The sequence below is a fragment of the Amborella trichopoda genome, chromosome 2 (assembly GCF_054954075.1).
Source record: "Amborella trichopoda isolate Santa Cruz 75 chromosome 2, AtrichopodaSantaCruz75HAP2 v2.0, whole genome shotgun sequence".
Taxonomy (NCBI): Eukaryota; Viridiplantae; Streptophyta; class Magnoliopsida; order Amborellales; family Amborellaceae; genus Amborella; species Amborella trichopoda.
The window spans coordinates 30,723,297-30,749,417 of NC_142337.1; the positions used below are offsets into that span (position 1 = coordinate 30,723,297).

General features: G+C 33.8%; 1 pseudogene; it reads left to right on the forward strand.

The window, feature by feature from the left end:
• Positions 1–254: 254 nt before the first annotated feature.
• LOC110006566 (putative pectinesterase 8) lies at positions 255–23,383 on the forward strand (annotated as a pseudogene).
• Positions 23,384–26,121: the final 2,738 nt, after the last annotated feature.

Genomic DNA, 26,121 nt, shown 5'->3' on the forward strand with positions numbered 1-26,121 from the left:
ACGCAAGCCCCCTGTCACCAAGCTGAAAATGGCATGCTTTACAGCATACTTGATGAGGATAAATCTAGAACCTCGCAAGTACCTTGAAATGATGGTTAAGAAACAACATTCCATCGTATGACCTTATGTACAGTTGGTCATTGACGTGGGTGAATCTCTTGGCTCGCCTTTTAAAGGCTGGCCTATCTTTCCTAGTATCAGAGAGTTGCCCGTAGACTGAATATTCCAAGAAAGGTTAACGCCAATCCGCTTTTATGGCTGCCTCTTCAAGATGGACGATAGCTTCTTCTCCAACGCTTATCATGAGAGGAAAGGTATGAGCAAGTCCTTGGTTAGAAGCCATGTCTCAGGACATAAAAGTTATAGTTAAATGGTTTTACTGTATCCATACAATAACTATGATTCGTAATCTTATATTGTGTTACCTTTATATATGTGATTTTCACTCCATTGTTTTTAGCCAAATCCAAAATAATCGTGTTTGTCTTAACTAATTTTGGGAGATCCATTTTTTTGCCCAATTTTTTCTTCGACTTTTTAATGCAAAACAGATTTATTACCAATGTTTTGGTTTGCCAGAAGTCTCATCTTCTTCTTGGTGGTGGTGGGTCTCTCTCTCTCTCTCTCTCTCTCTCTCTCTCTCGCTCTCTCTCTCTCTCTCTTCTGTTAGATAGTGCTATGTTTTTACTACTACTGTCAATAGCAAAAGATGCCAGTTCTTGACCCCCAGGATGCAGTTCATAGGTTGGGAATTGATCCATCCTTTAAGCCCGTCAAGCAGAAATCAAGGAAGTTTCGAGCTAACTTGGAAATCCATATTGAAGCAGATGTAAACAAGCTTAAGACAACTAGTTTTATTAGAGAAGTCAAGTACCCAATGAGGCTGGCCAATGTTGTACCAGTCAAGAAGAAGAATTGACAAATCAAGGCCTGTATTGGTGTGATTGGGTAGGGCTAGGAGAACCAAAAAGAGAATACAGAACCCGAATATCTTCAGAGTAACGACCCTCTATAGGATGGTTATGACTCATGGGACATGTGTCTGTACCCTGACATGAGACTATCATATGACATGTGTACTCAAAGTCATATGGGAAGCCACTCTTCTTAAGCTCTAAAGCTTATATTCGTGGAGCGCTATTGCAATCCTCTGATAACATTCTAGTGAAAGATTTTGAAATCATTTAATGGTACTTGATATTATAGCACAAGAACACAAACTTGGATACTAATTGTGTATAAAAATGTTGTTCGGTTCGTAGAACCTACTAGCGAATGTGTTCCTATGTAATAAAAAAATAGACTAGGATGATCCAAACTTATGTCATCCAACTACTTAATATTATAGCACAAGAACAAAAACTAGGAAATCACACAGTAATGAAGTAAGGTTTTTAATTTTATGTTTAAATTTTTAATTTTTAGAATTTTATTATTTTAAGCTTTTTAATTTAGGGTTACTTAGGTTTTGAAAGGTAGAATTGAAAATTTTACTTTACTTTTAAGATAGGAAGATAGATATGAGTGGTTACAAGAGAGATATGGGGAGTTAAAAGAAACCTCCCGTATTTACCGGATTTAGTTGATATAGAGAGAGTCTTTTTAGGGGGTCACATGGCATTGAGAGAGAGGGGATTTACAAGAGAGAGAGATATAGAGAGAGATAGATAGAGTTTTATAGAATTTTTTATTTTTATTTATTTCTTTTTAAATTCATATTTTAGGAAAAGATGTGCCTTATTTAAAAGAAGGATGGTGAATTGAATAAAGAATTTGGGTCTTAGATAAAGATCTATGTGGTAGACTCTTGTGCAAACCTTGAGAGACCCTATAATCTCTCAAACCGTTATTTTTGTTTATTTTTTTTTATTTTTTTTCTTCCATCAATTGGTATCAGAGCCTTGAGATTAAATATCGTACACCATATGGAGAGCTTCGATCGATTTGATCAAATATTTGAGTGATTGGATCAAGAATTCGAGAGACACATGGAAGAACTTCGCAGAGTAATACAACAATATTTGCAAGATCGACTTAGTAGACTATAACAAGAGGAGCAAGAACATGAAGAGGTAAATCTCAATGCAAAAGATGATGTCAATAACCCAAAAGCGTAAGAAATTTTAAAAATCAATTATGAAGAAGAAGGCATATGTGATGCAGTATGTGAAATCCAACCCTGTGAACTTGAAAGAAAAATCAAGATTTAGTTTAGTATTCAAGAGTTAAGTATTTCACAATTCCACTACAAATTTTGTTGGGTCAATTGTTTATTTGAAGAAAAAAAAGTACTTAAAAGAATGTTGGGATTGCATCACCAACTTTTGAGAATGCTTCTAAAGATTTGAGTTCAATAAGCTTGAGGTTGATCTTCTTCCAATCTCGAGAGAATGATGTAATGGGTGTTTTAATTTTTATTTTTAAATTTTTATGTTTTAATTTTTTATTTTAAATTTCTATTTTTTAAAAATTTTATTCATCAATTTTAATATTTTTAGATTTTTAAATTTAGAGTTATTTGGGTTTTTAGATTGCTTTAAGGTTGTTTTCTACTTTTATAGTTGTAGAGATTACAAAGATAGAATTGAAATGTTTACTTTGTTTGAAGATAGGAAGATAGATATGGTTGGTTACAATAGAGATATGGGGAGCTAAAAGGCATCTCTCATATTTATGGAATTTTGTATATGTAGAGAGAGACTTCTTAGGGGGCGGATAATGTGAAATTGAGAGAGGGGAATTTACAAGAGAGGAAGAAAGATTTCGAGAGAGAGAGAGAGAGAGAGATTTTGAGATTTATTGAGTTTTTACTTTTATTTTTATTTTTTATTTATAAGTTTTATTTAAAGCGAATAAGTTCCTCCTTATTTGAAAGAACGATAGTGAGTTGAGTCGTACGAAAATGTCTAAGGTAGATTCCCTAAAAGACACTGAGAAAGGGTATAATCTCTCAAAACTTTATTTTTATTTATTTATTCTGAATGTTTTTCCTTGCTCACATAATGCCAACTTTGCTTAAAAAGGGCTTTCTAGAATAGTGAATGCCAGAGTAGCAAAACTTTTCTCTGCACAAATAGTGATAACAAAGTTTTCGAGTACAAGACTATTGAAATGACGGTGTCTCAATGAAGGCCCCGAAGTACGAAACATTCCCATTGTTTTCAAGGTATCAAACTCTCTCGACATAGTAATGCAATCGAATCCAGACTAGAATACCTCAAGGAAAAAAATGAGCTAAGTAAAACACTTGTTAAATATTTCCTAGAGTTACACTCTCCAAGAAACAGTCTAGAGAATATCAAAGCCAAATTCGAATTCCCTTTGGACTGTAATAGGCCTAGACTCAATTTAGAAAAATAAATAATTTTTAGTGAAAAAAATTGAGTAAATACTGAGAAATCACTGTTTTTCTGATAGCCAATGTTAAAACTCACAATGAAGATTTTTCGCTCTTTGATCTTCATAACCTCTCTTGATTTTCCCATCTGAAAATGGGGCATTTGTAAATCCCAAACTCATTGTTCATCTACTTTTGAAAACTAAAGCAGTTGGGAGTGGGTTGGACTACTGGCACATGTCAAATTTTTGTGAAATTAAAGTAATAGTGGTTGGAAGTGGTTGAGAATATCGACCGAAAAGTGGGATCCTTGTTTAATTTCAATAAAAAACCATTAGGGTTAGTATTGACAGTTTGAATTTAAGAACGCTAAGAAAGGCCCAAACTCATTAAGCTCAATGAAGCTTGTATAGAAATTAGGCACAAAAAATCCATAGATCCTTATAGTTCATACTTAAATTCTATAAAATTGATTAAGTTGGCTTGAAACACCATTTAAGCTAGTTTAAATCTAATAGTCCGTAGGTTACTTGAAAGCAACTTAACTATGAGTCGGTAAATCATGAGAGCAAACACATCAACAAAAATATCATAAAGACTTGTATCTTGTAGTGCTATGCTAAATGCCAATATAGGCAACAAATATAGAAACAATGAATTATTCATTTACTAGGAGAACCCCCTACATAACACCTTGTAGCTCTGCGCCCCATTACAAGCCCTTGTGTATGTCTCCTCCTTGTGCATTGTACACCCTTTTTAGGTGTGCTCTAGAGAAGGCCCATTCTCATAGGAAATGTATAAACTTCCATACAAATATGAATGAATCCATGGGGAGTGTTTCTACAGCTCAATATCGTAACCCGGGTTTACCTCATTAAGGTGGATTGATTCATTAAGAGCTTACTTTATCCCCAAAGCTGAACATTAATCCCCTAAGTTGCACATCTCTACACCACACAACAAGCAATGAGGCAACAAAGTATATTTTCCTGAATATATTTAATAGCAATTGTCACATAATTAACTTGTTAATACCCCTTAAATCAAAGACTTGAGTTCTCCTTACCTACCAAATGGGGTTTCGTCACCTTGTTACGCATCCTAAGTTGGAATCAATTTCATTCCTCTTGTATTCCAAATTTCATGCTTTGAAAGGCCTTCAGTTAATGCATATGCCAACCGTAGACATCTGAGATTTGGTCGAGTATTCCTGACTTGGTTAAATTATCTCATGATCATAGGCAGAATTCCCAATCACCCATGAGAATCTTCCAATAGACATCACAATAGTTAAACATCTGATCATACACTTTGGTAGCTTAGGATTTTCATAGAATTCACTGCAGGAAAACTAACTGATCTTCACATCATACATATCCCATATTGTGGACAATTGAAAGGGCTTTCCAACGACCAAAGTCTCACCTCAATTAGATCTTGGAAAGTTATGGCTAAACCAATGTAGTATGCTGTCACCAAAAGTTTTGAAAATTGTGCAAGGTCATCCATAAGATTTTGAACTCTATAAAGGAACAAAATACCCTTTACATTAGTTGAGAACTGAGACTTAGGGCCTGTGCATGAGGCCTCAAGGATGCCTGATGCAGCCAGTAATTGGCCGCATGCCATTGACTCTAAGCCTCATGTAGCCTAGTCTAGACTAAGTCCAGGCTGCATGTAGCATAGAAATTTTAGCCACATATGGCCCCAACACGGGAATGGTCTGAGGACATGATTTTTGGCCATCTTATCTATAATATCTCAATTTTAAATGTACATTTGTTAGTGCCAAGGTCTGAGCTTTTAGCTTGTAAATACCCCCTTCAGTCATAAACCTAACATAACAATCTTAATACCCACATATAACATCCCTCAACCTTAGAATACAAACTAGACTTAAAGATATTAACTCTAAATCCAGGAAACCTTACCTGCTAGCCCTAAAACCCAGGATTTGAGAGTATCCCCATACCTTCTTTGAGAAAGAACCTAGCCTTAGGATTAGAAACACCAAAACAACCTAGTCTAGGCCCAACCCCAACTCCTAGATAACCTTGAATCTTAGAAATTTTGATCTAACCTAAAAAAACCCCATATTCAACTTTAGGAACTTTAAACCTAACCCCAAGGAATCTCAAATCTGCCTTAGAACATCCCAAATGCTCCCTCAAAACATGGATTTACCTTTAGCCCTCATATCGACAAATCTACCTTATTCGTTTCCCAATATATCAATCCATACATTCTTTAGTTGCTCTGATATTAAGGATATTCCCACCACAATATCTACAACAAACATTCTAAATTTTATTCATCTGTCTTTACCCTACATTTATTTTCATTTTATTGTTTTTATCTCTTTTCCTTATTTTATTGTTTTTATTCGTTCCTACTATATTCTTCCTTTATCTTATTATCCACATGAGTGCCTTTTGAAATTGTTAAGGTATTCTAGAAAATTTAGAAAGCTGAAGATTCATTGCCTAGGTGTTGGGCAAAGGGTGGAATTACACTGACATATTTTTGGTGAGAGCTTTCTCTTTACTCTCATAGGAAATGTATTGCAAGAAGCACTATTTCAGGACTCAAAATATTTTTGTTTTTGTCATATTCATACATCTCTATGTCGAGATGATCAACTAGAGGGTTTTTCAATATTAAAACAACCTTCTCCGATGGATTTTTGAGGTGCATCTGTAATTCTACATTTTAAGGTTGCAACCGTATATAAACTCTTTCGTTAATAATATTTACTCAATCGTTAAGCACATGGCTGACTGCACCATAGGCATATGGACATCAACTTTCCATTAAGTACCTTACTAATTGCTTGGTCCACAGTAGCTTTACTAGTAAATTAAGATCTACTATAAGTATTAATTTTAGAATGCATAGTGTGTCCACTGTCTAAGTTCTTTGCTAGGAGCTTCCAAAGAATTTAACTCTAATTCTTGTAGCCAATATCACGTGTGGGTCTATTTCTTGGAGTCCCACGCAACAACACTCCTGCCAAAGATCCACTGATAGACTTGGCTTCAACTAGGTCCAAATTCCAGTTTGCATTTTTGTACACCTCTAGGAAAACAGGCTCACCAACTTAGTGTACCTATAGCAAGCAATTCCTTTGAGATATTCCAATACTCTTGACCAATATTAGTAGTAAATCTACTTAGTTACCTATCAATATCAAGTTGAGTACAATACATAGCATATGAAATACAGCTAATAACTCTTGCGTAGTCTAGCTAAGACAAAGAACTACCTTTGCTCTTTTTTAATTAACTATGAGGATGATATATGGTTGGACCTAGATCACATTCAAAGAGGTCAGTTTTTATGATGATTGTCTTGATGTAGTGAAATTGGATTAAGATATATGCATCTAATTTTCTCTCTTTCTTGATTTGAAAATGCATAAAGTATCCATATGTCTTTCATATTAAATTCAGAAGGTAGTACATTATTAGTTTATCCTATGTATACAAAGTTACCACCAATTACAACCATATCATCTGCATATAATCACAATAGCAACATTAAAAAATTTGGCATAAATTATAGTTATCAAATTCAAAAATAGAAGATCCATGAGACGAAGTAACATTGTCAAAGTTCTCATGTTATGGTTTTAGTTCTTCTTTTAGTCTATATAAGAATATCGCGAGACAAAGTAGCTTTGTAAAACTTCTCACTACAATTTTGGTGCTTCTTTTAGTCCATACAAGAACTTCACAAGCTTACACAATTTGTGTTCATGCTCTTGTGATAAATCCTTTTTGTTGCCCCATGTCAATCTATTCATGAATATTGTCTTCACATCTTAAGATGCAAAATCAAAACTCTAGATGCATATGTAAGAAAGACGTTAATACCTTCTTTCTAACTGAAACTTTCAACAAAAAATTTATCGTTAAATTTTTCAATGCTACCATCCACCTCAAATTTCTTTTAAAAATCTACTAGTAGCTTAAATCCTTAGAACTAGAAGCTTTACCTCAAGCTTCTAAGTTCCAGAATTCAAAATAGAAATCTCTCACTTAGTCAACTACATCTCTCTAAAAGGGGGCAATACACGATGACATGATTTCTTGAAATCTAAGGGATTCTTCTTCATGATTATAGGTTTGAAAGTCATGACGAAAGTAGGTTTATGATTCTTTTCTCCTCGGTTCTAAGCGAATATCATGTTCTTTATGACCATGCTGCCTTCTATTTTCATTCTCATCTCCACCATCGAAACTAATTTCCTAAATTTTAGCATTCGTAGATACTATAATTACATTGGGTTCTGCGTCCATAGATCTATAGGCCTTGCATTTTGTATGATACTCTACCTAAACACATTTTGAAGTCTTAGGTTCAAGCTTGTGCTTTTTAAGGTCCAGAATTCTACCAAGGCATCCCTAAACCTTGAGAAACACTAGGTAACATTCTCATTAGAATTTGAATATGGCACTCTTTCTCAAACAAATCATGCTGGCAATAAAGCCTCTACCCAAATATTTGCTGGAAGATTGGAAACTATGAGCATCACATTGACCATGGTGATAATATCAATCTCTTCATAGAACGTTGTGAAATTATCAAGAGTAATAATATTCACCACCTAGTCATTTTGATGTTTTAATTTTTAAATTCAATTAATTGTCAATAAAATTTCCCAAAAGCTCCATCATTTGTTCTCATTAAAGAAACATAAGTGCATATTGAAAAATAATCCATGGAACTAATAAAGTACTAATTGCAACCATGTGTTTACACATCTCTAAGATTATTTACATCAGTATGAATTAATTCTAGTGCCTAGAATTTCTTTCTACTGAGGAAAATTGTTTCTCGTTTAGGAAGTAAATTTGAGGCACCTATTTTCTTAATGCAGGAAAATTAACAAAACTAATCTAGTCATTCAAGTAAGTCTAAGAGGAGGTATGACTTTTATTTATTATGAATTTGCACATCCCCTTATATGCACATTCCCTACCAACAAACACACCCTTATTTAACAAGCTAACATGTTGGACTCGAAAACATGCTTAATATGTTTATTGATGAGGTAGCTTAAAATGAGTTTTTTTCCTTACCTTGGGGGCATGATAGACTTCTAAGAGAGTGACGACCATGTCAGAGGTGTACCTAAGTTTAGCGGGCTGCTTCCCTACTACTTCCGTGAGTAAGGAGTTTCCATGTAATATAGGTCCGGCCAGACTGTCTCGTCAATCTTAAACATGCTCCTATCATTCAAAACATTTTTAGTAGCCCTATATTCCACTTACTTATCCCAAACAGCTCTAGGGACAGCAACCACATATCTCTCTTCCAATATATTTGCATGTGTAAGTTGCTTCTGGCAAAGCATGCACTTGTTCATAAAATGTATCATCTACTATATAAGTGCAAAACCATTTTTCTAGTTGCCTGCCTAGGGCATCCTTGTTAATCTTCTTAATCTTCCTCTCACTGATCCTAATTCCTTCTACCTTGAACTTCTATTTTTTTCCTTCGTCCTTTAAGAAAATGAGCCCTCACTACTAGGTCCAACCTCTCCTCCTTTGTGCCTCAGAGTTGAGTTCCTCATTGATCCAAGGGTCAGTCATGAGCTATTCCAAGGTTATGTCCTTTTGCTTTAGGATATTTTTTTAGTTCTTTCAATATGGGAATTGTATCATGATGTCTATTGCCACTTGAAAGGCCTCTTCCAGTTTCATGCCCTACAAGATAATCCCATTTGCAATGCAATTCAGGCACTTTTACAAGAACTAAGTTATTATCCCTAACTTGAAATCCTTGTATTGATTTATCAAGAACGACTTCCTCTTGGCATCCTTTGATTGTACTTACTATCTAGGGCTTCCCATAACTCCTTCGCTAAGGATACTCTGGTCTGGAGTAATAGTTAAATAAGCAACCATTAGGGAATATTTCCTTTACAAGTATCTCAATACCAAGAGTGATCCCTTATTTGACTAGTCATCATCTATCTATTGGATACAAGCTTCTTCATCACAAAAGGATAAATTCAAGAAATAGGTGCTCTGGATAGTGGCTGCCACATTATAATTTATTGAGTTCGATTCCTACCATAGGTAGAGGACTCCTCTATACTGATCTACGTAAAAAACAAAAAAAAAACATACCAAAAAAAAAATTCATTAGAGGCTGAACAAGGCCAAGGTTGTGTTGAGCCTGATCTTGAGATGTCAAGGCATTAGTTTTAGGATCTATCAGTGCATCAATTAAAGCAACTATTACCATCAGCTCAGCAATAGAGGTAGCAAAACCTAGACATTGTTGTGTAAGCATGTATACAATCCTAAGCATTATCATTAAAGATGTGATTTCCACTGCCATCCCTTGAAATTCACATCATCAGACTTCTCCTATCGAACGAGATATTGATTACGAATTTAGTACAAAGAAGGAATCCCATTTTCTAGTGGGAAATTTATCAAACTACTAACATGTGTGAACTATTCAACATTTTACGAATTTTCAACTATTCTAACTTATGAACATGTGTGTGTGTGGCCAACCATATACCATGTTTAATAAATGGAACGCATTAGATATCCGCTATTTGGTTGAGCACTGGGGGTCAAAGAAGGCAATAACTCATTCTTAAAACTAGCATTTTTAAGACCAAATAATCGGGCAGAAAAGGGGGATAGCTCTCCATTCCTAGTTCTCCCATTACAGCATACTCCAGCTTTTATGAATATCTTGAGATTGAATAAGAGATATGGTAAGAATGCAATATTTCCTCTCTCATGGTTATTTAGATAAATTTCCCTTTCTAGTTTAATACCTTGAACGTGTAGACTTTAGGTTCCTTTAAGGATTTAATTATATGATTATACTGTTAATATGCCTGACACAATCTCAATTGAAGTACAACATTGAGGATACATAGTAAGTGGTAAAAAATCTCCACCCATTTCATAACCAGAGCATAGTTCATGCAAACATGAAAAAAAAAAAAAAAAGAAAAAAAAAAAAGGAAAAAGAAAATAAAACTCAAAAACTTATCTTGCCATGAATACAGAAACAATCCACGTCAAATAGTGTGTTAGTTAGCTTAATAGCGACCAAAAGTAAGGTGTTTGAGGTAATACAAGCCAAAGTGAACAAATTCGTCTATAATTCAAATTTATCAATGATTTTGATGTTCATCATTTGGTACAATGTTCTTTGATATTCCGAAGCTTTGAATGACTTCTTTCACTACACAAATGCATATTCTTGTCTTAACCATGGTTAGAGCTCACCTTCTAAAACGTGGTTGTACTGACAAGCGGAGGAAGTAACCGATCGAGAAAACATCATAAGGTGCCAACTTTGGTCATAATAGTTTTCTTGAATGGTGAGTATCACGCTCAATCTTTTATGTGTACAAACTAGTGAACAAGATCTTTTGAGTCATCATCATCCTAGCCTTTATCCAATTAATTGGGTCAGCAACACGAATCTTGTTCTACCACTTTTTTCTATTAAAGGCTATATCCTCAGTGAAGTCATAAGTCCTCAAATTTTTTCGAACAACTTCCAACCACGTCTTTTTGGTCCTACCCCTTGTCCTTTTCAATCCTTCTATTTGAAACTCCCACCACTTCACAGGTGTTGTACTGGGTGGTCGCCATCGAACAAGATCTTTTGCATACAAGTTAAAAAAAAAAATAGAAATTTGATTGTAGTTTAATTGAATGAAGAGGCTCTTTGAGGTATTTAATACGCCGTTATAGAGTAGCTCTGTGATGTAATCTAGTATGAAGGAGTATAGATCGAAGATATGATTGAACCGAGTGAAATAATTATTAAATATTTATAAGAGTTTCATTTTGTAAAAACTTCCTAAGGAATACTGGGCCAAACTAATTTTCACTATGTTGGGACTTGATTTTCATCACAAACAAATAAGTTCCAAGGAAAATGATTAGTTAGTGATAAATAATTGTTCTTCAGATAACTGCGGTAAAAAATTCATCATTGCAAAGTTGTCTTTGATATTCAAAATTCATATGGCTCACCTAATTTGAAAATGGAGTACTGATATAACTCAATCTCATTGTTGATTACTTATTAAACAATGAGCACGTGGGAGTGGTGGAAGTACTAATGCATGTTAAAAGCCTTTGAAATAGAATTATAGTGGTTAAGCACAATCCAGCTAAAACATGGGCTCCTTTGTTTAATTATAGTAAAAAAAACCAACAATTTTATCACTGACAATGAGTTTTGGTGTGAAATTTGGGAATTTAAGCACTTTAAAAAGATCTAATCCTCAACCGATAAAGAGACTGGTAACTCTGATTTAGCCTAATAAAACACACTAAATGCACAAATCTTCGCTGCCTATACTCAAACTCTCCAAAACTATTTAAGTCTTTTATTTTTTGAGTGAATAAAAACTAATTAAGTTGGTTGTAACACTAATTAAGTCGGTTTAAGTTGTACAAATATTTAAGAGAATACAACTCGAAGTCTACTAGTAAAGTACTGAAATCTAGATCACAAGGATTATCGAATTATCATATATACATATCGGATTATACTAGCATACATACATATCAGATTATCCTATATATATGCCTTTTGACTCACTACTCAAGTTGTTTCATGATATGACATGATTTCATCTTTTTGAACTTCTGATGGGATGATTATATTGTACGCTTAGTTCTGGAGCTACTATTTAGCATTATCGACCACCGAACTTTATTTTTCTGTTTTTTCTTATTGATCTAGCACAACTGCCTTATTATAAGGTTGTAAAATAATGAACTGTTACTTCTTTAATTTTTCATTAATGAAAAATGGGTAAGGGGCTTTGTCCCCTTCTGACTTACCCAAAAACAGAAATGTCACATAATTTATACTACATCTTGTTTGTTTATTGTGTAATAAAAATCAATATTTTTTTCTTTTTCGGCATAAACTAGAATGTGGCTCCTATTGCAAACCCTAGGAATGTTGGTGGGCAAGCTGTGGCTTTAAGAATAGCAGGTGACCAAGCTGCTTTTTGGGGTTGTGGTTCTTCAGTGGCCAAGACACCCTTCACGACGACCGTAGTAGTAGGTATTATTTCAAAGATTGCTTCATCCAAATGTTCCATAGATTTTATCTTTGGCAATGAAAGATCTCTCTATGAGGTAAGAAAGCTTCATGACTTTATTTATTATTATTATATTACTTACATTGCATTATTGCTTTCATATCAAACCCTGGTTGCCGACTTAGCTAATTAGATCACTAAAGTGATTGGGGCGTTAGATATATATATATATATATATATATATATATATATATATATATATATATATATATATATATATATATATATATATATATATATATAATTTTTTTAATGATTATCCTAGGAAATCTTACAAGTTAAATTTAAAAAATGGGGTGAATTGTCAGATTTATCTTATTTTCCAATTACTTATTATGATTATAAACTTGGGTAATGACATTTTTGTCATTGAAAAAAATGTTGTTAATCTTTTCACCAAAAAAACATAAGTACTTATTAATATACCGAGGTACTTTTAATGAAGGTTTAAAAAATACCCTTCTCAATATGACAAATATGTATTTTATTTTATTTAGTAAAAATATTATTATTTTTTAAAAAAATATTATATAGAGCCGAGGCTCTAAACAATTAAACTAAAGCTCACCTCAAAACTTTCACTAACAAGGGATGTTTTGATGCCAAATACATCAAATTGATCATCTTGACATCAAAATGCATGGACATGAGAAAAAAATGGATTTCAAGTATTGGAAATAGTGCATTTTGTAACACATTTTTAGACCGTCAATTTTCAAGTTTTTATAGATTTGCTTGATCTATACTATTTTTTAAGCTTTAAATTTTAAAATTAAAGATGAAAATATGTTTTAAGGATATCACTAAGATTTCCAATATTGAAACCACATTTATCGACAGTATTTGAAGGTGCGCTTTACTTTGATTGTTTAGAGTCATGGCTCTATACAAACTGCGCCTTTATTTTTATAGTGTCCTTGCTCATTGAAACCTATAGGATTTCATTGGGTATTAACTGTTGAAGAACTATATACTTCGGTATCTCTATGGTTTACATCCTATTAAATCCTATAGGTTACATTTAGAAAGGGGTGTGAACCGTCAAAACTACATTAGCAATCCCTATATTTATTTCATGGGTATAAAGTGAATGAAGATATTTTCCTAACTGAAAAGGATAACGTCAATATTTTCTTTAAAAGATGAGTAACTATGGAGTAAAAATCTAGGTATTTTATTAATAGAAATACCTTTGTCTTTTAATCAAAATTTAGAGAACACTTATTAACTTTTTAGTGAAAAGATAAACAATACCCTTTTTAATGACAAAAATGTCATTACTCAATTTGTAGCTATGGAGTACACTCTTTGAAATATAAAAGTTACAAGAGCAATGACTTGAAAATTTTAAAAATTTTAAAGTTCAATCATCATTCAAAAAGTCAAAGAAATCTTTTTTAATTTGAAAATTGAGTTTTGAAATATTCTAAAAAGTCCAAAATATGCTTTCCAAAATAAATGTTTAATTAAAAATCATTGTTGAACATGTAAGGGCATTTTATGGTAGAAACTCTTGAAATACTAAATTCTAAATTCACCTTTCGCATATTACATTCAAGAATAATAAATGTGTGTGCATGTATATGTATTCGAAAATCATTGTTGACCACAAATATGTCATTTATTTTAGAAAGGGCATTTTGATATTCTTTTATAATCCTTTCCAAATCTCATTTTCAAATTTTAAAAAATTCTTTAACTTTTTTATTACAAATATTCCTTCACAAATTTTTCAAGCAAGTCATTGTTGTAATTATAATAAGGGCAGTTGTTATAAAAAATTTAGAGTATGAAAGTTTATGTTCACCATTAGTATGATACACATGTGTTTGTGTCACTATTGTATTATAGTAATAAAATCATTTATTTGGAAATTCATCCTAGAGGCATTTGTATGATCCCAAATTTTGCACTTGTATTTTTTTTATCCCAGCAATCAATTTCCAAAAAAAAATAAAAATAATAATTAATTGGAACTTACCTCTACAAAAGGTGAAAATGAGTAGCTCACCAACCATGAATCCAACTAATAATGAAATCGTTCCTTTAGAAAATCAGCATCAAGGCATTCTATGATCCCAAATTTTGCGCTTTTATTTTTTTTATCCCAGCAATCAATGCCAAAAAAGAAAAAAAAATTGAAACTTGCCTCTACAAAAGGTGAAAATGGGTCGTACACCAACAATGAATCCAGACCATCCATTTCGTGGACCTTGAGATCTAGGCCTTTAAGAACTCAAAATTATTTTATTTTTTAAAAGAATTGTTCATCCATTGCCTGTGAGGCTACCTAAAAAATTGGAATTTAAAAAAAGAATCCATCTAAGGTCTAGATATAATCCTCCGGTCAAATGACACGGTTTATTTGTGGCCAAGCCCGCATATGTAGAAATGCGGGCTTGGTGATAAATTTACTTTTAAATATAATTTGATCCTAATTTTTAGAGAATATATATTTTTTAATATGGAGATCATAAATATGAAAAAATAAATAAATTTTGATAACTAGAAATAATAGTTATATTAAGAAAACATTTGGACCGTTAGTTAAAATTGTTTTTAGATGGACCCCGTATGTACATCCATCTTTAATATGGATGCTTTATACCTCTGGACTGTATGTAGAAATGCGGTTCAGTGTGCACGAAACAATTTTTCCCCGTCAAATAGATGGCCTATGTGCATTAACTTAAAAAAAAGCCATTTTTATTGCATGTTTTCAAATTTTAGTTTTTTTAGATTGTTCATCATCGTGAATTAAGTATGTGATTAAAAATTAAGATAAGATAAGTGCTCATTATGATTTTCTACGGTGTGTTTAATTATAAATTATAAAACAGTTACATTATATCATGAGAAAATATCTCTGTACACCCTCTTTTTAGGTTTCATTTCTCAACAGACCCAAGATTTCAAAGCATATTTTAACCCCCTAGCCTAGCTAAAAAAAACGTCCAAATGGCATTATTTTTCTATTTCTAAACCCCTTCTCTCTCTCTCTATCTCTCTCTCTTTCCATGCTTATCCCCAAATCTCTCTCTGCTTTGTTTTATTATTAAAAAAATGATATTTTTCAAAAGATCTGTTTTTAATATTAAAAAAAAAAAGAGGTTTGGGGTGAAACATACTAAAAGACAAAAGGAGGTTTAGAAAGAAATAGATAAAAAGATGTCTTTTGAACTTTTGTTTGGTTTTTTGGTAGAGATGATCTAGGGGGTTAGAAATATAATATATATGGCATCTCTATGTCACAAGATGGCATCTCTATGTCCTAAATGTCTTGAAAACTTGGGCAAGTGCATGAGTCAACTAACTCACTATATATGTTTCCAAAATAAAATATCCAAATCATCAATAAAAATAACGTGACGATGTGATATTGATAGTCTATTGAGTCTTCCCTTGAATTCCCTCTCTAGAACTCTCCCTGGAGTCCAATTATCTCACCTAGGTGGATATGCTTTTGAAATTAGATAAATATCTCTTAACCATCTTGTCACACCCCGAGATGTGACAGACAAAACATATATACATCTATTGATAGGACAAATTTACAGTGGCGAGGTCTTACAAAGTAACAAAAAAAAGTTTAAGCAAAACTACAATATCTTCCCAAAGTTGATCTTGACGAGGACACAAATGAAACCGCAGTTATCCTGAAAAATGTTTACCATAGTTTGATGAGTTTGGCTACTCAGTAAGTGATCATCATAATCCTAAAAATAATCATGGTTGAAAGATATCAATATTTTCCAAAATGAGATCTATTAACAGAAATACATTAACAGGTTCACTTTAAAAAAAATGCATAATTAAGTATAATCCGAATAATTGAAATGCACATAACACTTTAACGCGTCAATGCATAATTCAAAGGATTTCACAAAATACGCTACTGGCGTCCCAAGTAGGTCACCTATATACCCCATCAGCGTCCTGATAGGTCCACTTAATCCCTATCGGAGTCCCAGATAGGTCTACTTAATCCCTGCAGGTCCACTTATACCTCACCGGCGTACCGGATGAGTCCACTTAATCCCTACCCGCGTCCCGGATAGGTCCACTTATACCTCACCGGCGAACCGGAGAGTCCACTTGCATACTTAAATTATTTGTAAATCTCTTTAAACATTCGAAAGCAGTAATATCATGTACTCAACATATCACTGAAACCATTAATATGAATTTCACTTAAACCATTAATAACAGTCACTCTCTATAACATTTCAAAAATAACCGATCAAATATTTTGGGCTCAAATTTAGAAAGGTAGCAGTTTGTAAAGGCATTCTAGCATAATTGCCAATTTAATATGTATAGAAAAACTCTTATAAAAATTCAAGAATACGGAATTATCACAATTTATGGAATATCAATTCACAAATAAACACTTTACAACAATACTATAATCAATTGCAAAAATGTCAATTTTTAAATAATACGGCAGTCATTTGCACATGAATTTTTCAATGTCTAAATATTCAAAACAGTAGAAAGAAATATCACAATTTTACTAAAAGCAGAATTATCACAATTTTTTTCTAACAATAGACAAGAAAAATAAATAATTTTATTTTTCTAATTTACAGCATTCAAAATTTCTAACATAGATAAAATATCACAATTTTTATTAAAAAGATTATTTTTCAAGATAATGAGGTCACGTGCGCATAAAATTTATCGCGTCTAAAATTCATGATAATAAGCAGAAATAACTATTTCATTTTATTTTTAAAAAGAATGGATTATTTTTCGAGACGATGAGGTCACTTACACATAAAACTGATAAAATAAAAATCCTAGACGAAAATATCACTATTTATTAGAAATAGGCTATTTTTCAGGAAGACGATGTCACTTACCCACAATTATTTGAGAGGGAGCTTCCGATAAAAAAATTTCGGTTCGAGAGAGAAGTTCACTGTGTTTCGAACAGAGAGAGAGATCTCAAAATTTTGTTTTAGGGTGGGAGTGCTCACATCCCCTATTTAAATTCTTATAACGTATTATTATATTATTTTCTTACGCTCTACCTCATACCTGAGGTGTCGCGTTAAAAGCAGACTTTTATCGTACGAAAACCACGTCCGCTAAAGGACGCTGCCAGCTGCAAGCAGCAGGAGGCAAAAGCGGGCAAAGGAAAAAAGTAAAGGCAAAGCAAAAGTTAATCCAAAGCAAAAGTTTTTGAAAACAGTGATGGTCCTCAAGGACCATCATATTCAAACAGAACATCACCTATTTAAAAGCATATTTTCTCCTTCTTCTTTTTTTTTTTTTTTTTTGTTTATTTTTTTTTTTTGAAATTTTAGGATTGTTACATTCTTCCCTCCTTAAAGAAATTTAGTCCTCTAAATTTGTGTACCTGATTATTGAAAAAGATTTTTAAATTTCCTAAGGATCTTAAACCTATTGCTCTGATACCATAATTATCACACCCCGAGATGTGACAGACAAAACATATATACATCTATTGATAGGACAAATTTACAGTGGCGAGGTCTTACAAAGTAACAAAAAAAAGTTTAAGCAAAACTACAATATCTTCCCAAAGTTGATCTTGACGAGGACACAAATGAAACCGCAGTTATCCTGAAAAATGTTTACCATAGTTTGATGAGTTTGGCTACTCAGTAAGTGATCATCATAATCCTAAAAATAATCATGGTTGAAAGATATCAATATTTTCCAAAATGAGATCTATTAACAGAAATACATTAACAGGTTCACTTTAAAAAAAATACATAATTGAGTATAATCCGAATAATTGAAATGCACATAACACTTTAACGCGTCAATGCATAATTCAAAGGATTTCACAAAATACGCTACTGGCGTCCCAAGTAGGTCACCTATATACCCTATCAGCGTCCTGATAGGTCCACTTAATCCCTATCGGCGTCCCAGATAGGTCCACTTAATCCCTGCAGGTCCACTTATACCTCACCGGCGTACAGGATGAGTCCACTTAATCCCTACCCGCGTCCCGGTTAGGTCCACTTATACCTCACCGGCGAACCGGAGAGTCCACTTGCATACTTAAATTATTTGTAAATCTCTTTAAACATTCGAAAGCAGTAATATCATGTACTCAACATATCACTGAAACCATTAATATGAATTTCACTTAAACCATTAATAACAGTCACTCTCTATAACATTTCAAAAATAACCGATCAAATATTTTGGGCTCAAATTTAGAAAGGTAGCAGTTTGTAAAGGCATTCTAGCATAATTGCCAATTTAATATGTATAGAAAAACTCTTATAAAAATTCAAGAATACGGAATTATCACAATTTATGGAATATCAATTCACAAATAAACACTTTACAACAATACTATAATCAATTGCAAAAATGTCAATTTTTAAATAATACGGCAGTCATTTGCACATGAATTTCTCAATGTCTAAATATTCAAAACAGTAGAAAGAAATATCACAATTTTACTAAAAGCAGAATTATCACAATTTTTTTCTAACAATAGACAAGAAAAATAAATAATTTTATTTTTCTAATTTACAGCATTCAAAATTTCTAACATAGATAAAATATCACAATTTTTATTAAAAAGATTATTTTTCAAGATAATGAGGTCACGTGCGCATAAAATTTATCGCGTCTAAAATTCATGATAATAAGCAGAAATAACTATTTCATTTTATTTTTAAAAAGAATGGATTATTTTTCGAGACGATGAGGTCACTTACACATAAAACTGATAAAATAAAAATCTTAGACGAAAATATCACTATTTATTAGAAATAGACTATTTTTCAGGAAGACGATGTCACTTACCCACAATTATTTGAGAGGGAGCTTCCGATAAAAAAATTTCGGTTCGAGAGAGAAGTTCACTGTGTTTCGACCAGAGAGAGAGATCTCAAAATTTTGTTTTAGGGTGGGAGTGCTCACATCCCCTATTTAAATTCTTATAACGTATTATTATATTATTTTCTTACGCTCTACCTCATACCTGAGGTGTCGCGTTAAAAGCAGACTTTTATCGTACGAAAACCACGTCCGCTAAAGGACGCTGCCAGCTGCAAGCAGCAGGAGGCAAAAGCGGGCAAAGGAAAAAAGTAAAGGCAAAGCAAAAGTTAATCCAAAGCAAAAGTTTTTGAAAACAGTGATGGTCCTCAAGGACCATCATATTCAAACAGAACATCACCTATTTAAAAGCATATTTTCTCCTTCTTCTTTTTTTTTTTTTTTTTGTTTTTTTTTTTTTTTTGAAATTTTAGGATTGTTACACATCTTTTTCATTAAATAACACTCTATAACTGTATATCTACTTCATCCACCCAACACTAATTCTATACGAAACATCTTCCTCAATCTCTCATTTCCATGGATTATGAAGGAATATATATAAATAAATTCTATTTGAATCCTACTAGCTCACAATCACACACAGTACATCGTTCTGTATGTCATGTATGAGACTTGGAACACATAAACAAGGTATGCAATGCTTGTGATATTTCTTCAGATTAACATAAAACATGAAGTTGCACTAAGTACAAAACTTCAAATGGACAACAGCTAAATTGCATTTTATAGCTGAACTAGTAGTGCAAAATATCCTTGGCACTTAATACAGTGACTGATTCACTTCTTATGGTCAATCCGCTTAGATTGATGAATGGAATGTAGTGTCATACACTAAAGCCCCACTCATTTATCAGAAAACTACTTTATTTGTTGACCTTGCTTATGCGGGACCAGCGCCGGGTTACGGCCCTTAATTGTACTACAAATGTGCTAGTGATAGTAGAATCAGGTAAATGGATCTTGGTATGAAAATCAAAAGGGGTGAGGGTAATTTGGTGATGATGGGGTACTTCTCAATACATCCAATTTCAATTAGATGCACAATTCATGTTAATCATATTAGTCAGGAACATCTAATCAATCACCATGCTGAATTGGACATGCGAAACTTTACTTGAACAAAGATGAGATCGGTCCAGAGATTTTCTTTACTTTGTTATGGTCTTGTTTGATTGGATTGATGTAAATATGAACCATAAGAATCCTTACTCCTACTTCGTTCCAACATGGTTTAGGAATAGATAAAACTCAATATGAAGTAGTGAGCTAACAGGTCCAGATTTCAAACTTCTTCTTATAGGGGAGAAAGAGAGGGAACACGAACTGGCCAAAGCACATAGTGGCTTGTCCCATGTTTCCTCATTCCCATCTACTAATCATAGAGGCTGAAAGTGCTACAGAGATAATTTCAAAATGCTATTTTATGGTTTCTTTGATTCAAATACTTTATCGTAATTTCAGAACTGCCAACTGAATTCAGTGGCATACGTAGTGAAAAGTGGAGCAAAACTCATAACAGAGGCTATCTCGGCACAAGCTCGATCAATAGGGGATGAGAGCACAGGCTTCTCCTTCGTGAACTGCAGCATTGGTGGGAGAGGATGCACATGGTTGCGGTGTGCATGATGCCCTTTCTCCACTGTCATATTTGCTTATACCTCCATGTCTGAAATCATATCTTCAGATGGTTGGAATGATTGGAATGACCCATCTCGAGACCAGTAAGTTGCCATTCTTCCATCTGAAATCAACACTAGAACTGAGGCTAATTTTCTATAGTTTCCTATTTCCATTAAAAATTTCATATGCTTGTTAATTGTTATACGACTTCATGAAGATGAATATCTCTTACAGCAATCATTGAATGCTCTAGTACAAGTTTTTGAACAGTGAAACATGCATTCAAATGAAGCTGACATCCAAATGTTTCTTGCCAACTGTTGGAATAATTGACCACAAAAATAAATTACCATGACAAAAAAGCTAAAAACATAACTAATCGAACTGTAACCTGATCTTCTAATAATCAACTATTAAAGAAACACCATGAATAGCTACGTTTTCTAAGCGCTCTTGTTACCTATAGCATCAGGCAGATCCACTGGATGTTAAGGAGGTTCCCATTCTAGACTGCAAAACAATTTGACAGAGAGAGGTTTACACACTTAGAGCCTCATGGTGAACAGATGAGGAATGACAGAGACAACTCTACTGCTCAAAATTAATTTGAAAGGTCCACCAACAAATACAATTATTTTATTTTAGGAATAAATTGATACAGAAGAAGAATCCTAGAGAAAACGTATGACAAAAAGGGTGTCCACCAAATCCTAGCACCAGTTGACTATAGCAATCTTTGAGACAATATTTCATAAGGTTGTGAAAGATGTAATCCTCCAATTGTAACACTTTAAGAGCAAGCATTGTGTCTGAGGGAAATTTTCACAAGAAACCTATGTGAAACTTGTTATTGTAACCAAATGATTATCAACTGCGTAGAGAGAGCAGAAAAAAGGAGCTTAAGATATGAGTATGGAGTATTTGGCCATATCATACAAACCTGCAGTATGGTCAGGAGTTTGAGATGGAGCCAAAAATACATGACGTGCGTAGATAGGACTACATACGACGTTTACTTGTAGCTACTACTCAGTGCCGATGGTTCTAGATGCACACGATTTTACAACCCCTTGCCAAAAAACATAGATTCAAGTCATTGAATACATAAGTTAACATGTCACAGTCCCTTCGGCAGTGTAGTGATGAAGTAGATAGATACCTTCAACATATCAATTAAAGGGTCATGGTCCATTTACTGGTTCAATGAAGTGAATTAGGTGGACTTGTAAACTTTTTTCACACTACCTAGTATTTACTGTAGTGCAAATCTGGAGAGGACTCCTTTCTTCAGGATACATTTTTCAGTGAGAATTTCCTTTTCATATTTTCCTCTTAGAATTTGCAGAACTCCGCACTAAATTCGGGTAGACAAGGGGAACGAGTGCTACAAGAAGAATGTTAATGCAAGAACTATCCAAATTATTGCTCTTTATGTAAGAGAATAAGCCAAAGGAGCCCATTGTAATGACAAAAATATTGATCAACGTACTAAGATATAATATGCAAAGATTGGGTCCGAAAAGATCGTGTTGATTGACTGAAAAAACTCAAGGATCCCATGAGCACAATGGTCACAGAATTCCTCATTTGTGGTAGTAGATGTAGAAGAAATATTTTAAGTTATTCACATGAGTACATTCTAGATCACTATAAGAACTAATTTAAAAAGTTATAGCTCCACAAATATTCATACGTGCAGCACTCTACTGTGTGTGTATGTATGCATATGTGTTGGGTGTGTGTGTGAGAGAGAGAATTTTGAAAAGTTATAGCTCTACAAATATTCATATGGGCAGCACTCTACTCTATGTGTGTATGTGCATGTGCACGCGTGTGTATATGTGTGTGAGAGAGGGAGAGACAAAGAGAGAGAGAGATAATTTTGAAGATTGTGACATGTGTTATTGGGCATCTTAGACATTTGGATCAAAAGTATGAGTGAATCTTATAGACATTTGCATTAATGTTATCAAGATCAGACTGGCCACCAAACGGTGAGGGGTTTGGTCTAGTGAAAATCAGTCCAACCACTAGTAGAACTAGATTTTAGGAAACAAAACAAAAGACAAATTAATATAATCGTTCAAAAATATAAGCTATCTCACATTGGTTTGATTGGTTTTTTTAGCCAAACTCAATTTTTACTTTGGACCAAACCGGCCGAGGTCTTAACACATAAATTGTAAAATCGGTTAAATCGGTTGACAGCCAATTCGGTCCAGTCTTGATAACTATGATTTGGTTTAGTCTTGATAACTATGATTCATTATATCTCTAACTCTCTCTTCTTAGCTGCAACTTATTTTGTTATTACTTGGTGGAAAACTAGGAGCATATTTTATGGAGACTACCAGTGCAGTGGAAGTGGAGCCAATACAACATTGAGGGTTTTGTACGTGCATATCCTCAATGATAGTCAGGCTGCTCCTTTCCTCAACATTTCTTACATTGATGGTCAGCAATGGTTGTAGCCCTTCACAAATTAAATATGACACTTGTTGTCTAGACTACCCTACCCTCCCCCTCATGTTCTTTCACATATTTCTTCTGGTTGTATTATTTCAATATCTCTCTCTTTCTCTCTTTCTATCTATCTATGTGTGTGTATGTGTGACATCTCTTGGCTAAGATATATTTTCTCAGACATAGAGGAACATTAAAAGGTGGCTGCCATAAATATATTTCCAATGTGTGCAACTAAGATTAGGTTCAAAAGACAAAAAAGTGGATGGCAATAGCACCCCCAAAGTTACAAACAAGTAAAAGAGATGTGCCTGAATATTTCAATAACAAAGAGAGAAATATTTTCGGAAGGTTCTATCGGTTTAACCATGTAGCAAAATGTTTTACACAAGGACTATATGCCTTCAACCCTGATGGTAAGGCCTAGACAATTTTACAGATTCTTGAAGCCACAAATAAAATTCACGGAACAACAAAGGTTTGAGGTGAACCAGAAAGTTCACTGTTGAAGCACTTACTGCAAAAACCATTTCGAAGTAGAAAATGATACTCATGATTCAGATGAATATAGAGCAAATTTGCAGCACAGCGCATGTCATAAGACAGTCTTTCACTTCTCATGCCTGTGACCATTAGCTTTGCTTCAGAGGGGGGCTGGAGGTCCTAGGGAAAGCATCAGATCCGGAGTAGCTAGGCTTTGCAATCTCCACATAGATGAGCCTGCCATTCAAATACTAAGATAAAAGTGGATTTAAGCTTCCAAGACACGAAATGTTCAACAACAAATTCATATTCAAAGTTACAAAAGTTTTCAGACCTTCCTGTCCATGTGCTCCATAGCATGGCATCTTCTTGGCATGAGTATTGTATGAAAGCATATCCCTTTGACTACTTGGTGGCCTCAATCTTTACAAACTTAACTGTTGACACTAGGATAAGCAATCATAAGGAATTATAATCTTACAAGGATTGCAAACAACCCTAGATCAAGCATAGATGATATATGAGGCATGCAATGTCATAACCCATTCCTTCTACGAGGTGGCCAAATTGTGAAAATACATTAAGTAGGGTGGTCAAGAGGTAGAATATGACAAATCTGCACCAAAATTATGCCACTTACTCAAAAATAAAATGGATAAAAAACTTAATTCCTAGTACAAGACTGATTAATGAAAGGAAATCAAGACAACATAAATAAATTTTAGGGGACAAACGTAAAAGGAAAAACATTCCTCTATAAGTTGTCAGCTAGAAAGAATGTACCCTACAGAAGGATCCAAGTACCAAAAAAGAAAGTGACATTGTGGTACCCCAAATATATTTCAAAGGTCAGGAATCAATCTATTAAACATAACAAAATTTAATATTATAAATTCAAATATTTTACATTTATCTAATATCTATTTTAGAAACTAATTGGTAGAGTGTCAGCTTCACTTGAAAACACTTTAAAGTGGTTCCAAGAAATCTTCTTTTTATTGTCCCACACTTTGGCTATGTGCTAGAAATCCTTGCCACTACTCAATCTGGCCAGCACGGCTGAGGACTTCATCATGTTGCAAATACTTGCTGGACCTGATTTGGCACTGCATTCTGAAATGTTGAGTCTCTTGATGCAACTTACGCTGAATTCCATCTATCCACTACTCCAACACCAAGATCATCAAGGGGCACTATACCATGTCTCTCCATATGCGACTTATAAGTTTTTGGCCTTATCTCAAATTCCATGATTCTCATCAGCGGAAGGTAACTGCCTCTAGCATGGTACTGATGCCTCTACCATTGATTGTTCTTTCAAAACGCTTCACCAATCTATCATCCAGAAATAATGTGCTGCTCAAGTAGACAAGCTCCCAGCATCTCGAGAAATCTTGAGGAGAAGTAAAGCCCAGCAATATACACCACAGTAGTGATCAACACACAATTAAATTCAGTTTCCACCCCTAAGCTAGCAGCTGATGCATGCATTATACCATAAAGTACCTCAATTTAATTTTCATACGAAAAATATCCCATTTTTTTTTAATTACCAAAAATGAACCAGAAGCGAAGCGCTGGGCTTGAACTCAATCAATCAAGTCAACTTATTATGATGCTTCCACCCAGTCAACGAGCTTTGAATTTTCTACGGGCATAGAAGCTGAAGGCACAGGAAGTCGAAATGAGTTGGAACACAGTAACAGTTCAAGTGTCGAAAAGAAAGAGTTCCTGTCTGGAAAGTGCGGTACCGAGACTCCGGGCCAGTTTAAAGCGAAAAGTGCTTTGTTGCGTTGTTTTAAGTTATATCTCTCTTTAAGGCAGTTGTTCAAGATTTTTCCTTATTTGAAGCAGCTATTTAAGATTTTTAAAGGCTCTTTTATTACTAAGCAAGTCCAGTTGGCCCTTACTAGTAAAGGGGCTTAGATCAAAGCTTTTGTTTCCTTCTTTTTCAATAGGCGAGTCAGCTATATATTATATCATGTCTTTTATATTACCAGAAAAGTATCTCATTTTATTTTAATTAGCCAAAAGTACCTCATTTCATAAACGACAAAAATTAAGGTTCTTTCTGTTCTGTATAATTATAGTTATTATCGTCAACTATTTCATTTTGATAGTTTTTGTAGTTACATAAATTGTACCTATTTGTACAAAGACATCAGCGATTCCCAATCGTTAATGCATAGAGGCCAATAAGCATATCTTGAGTTGGTACAGAAATAGGAACTCCAATAGTCGGAGACAAGAGATTCATATGAGTATGCATAAGTAAACG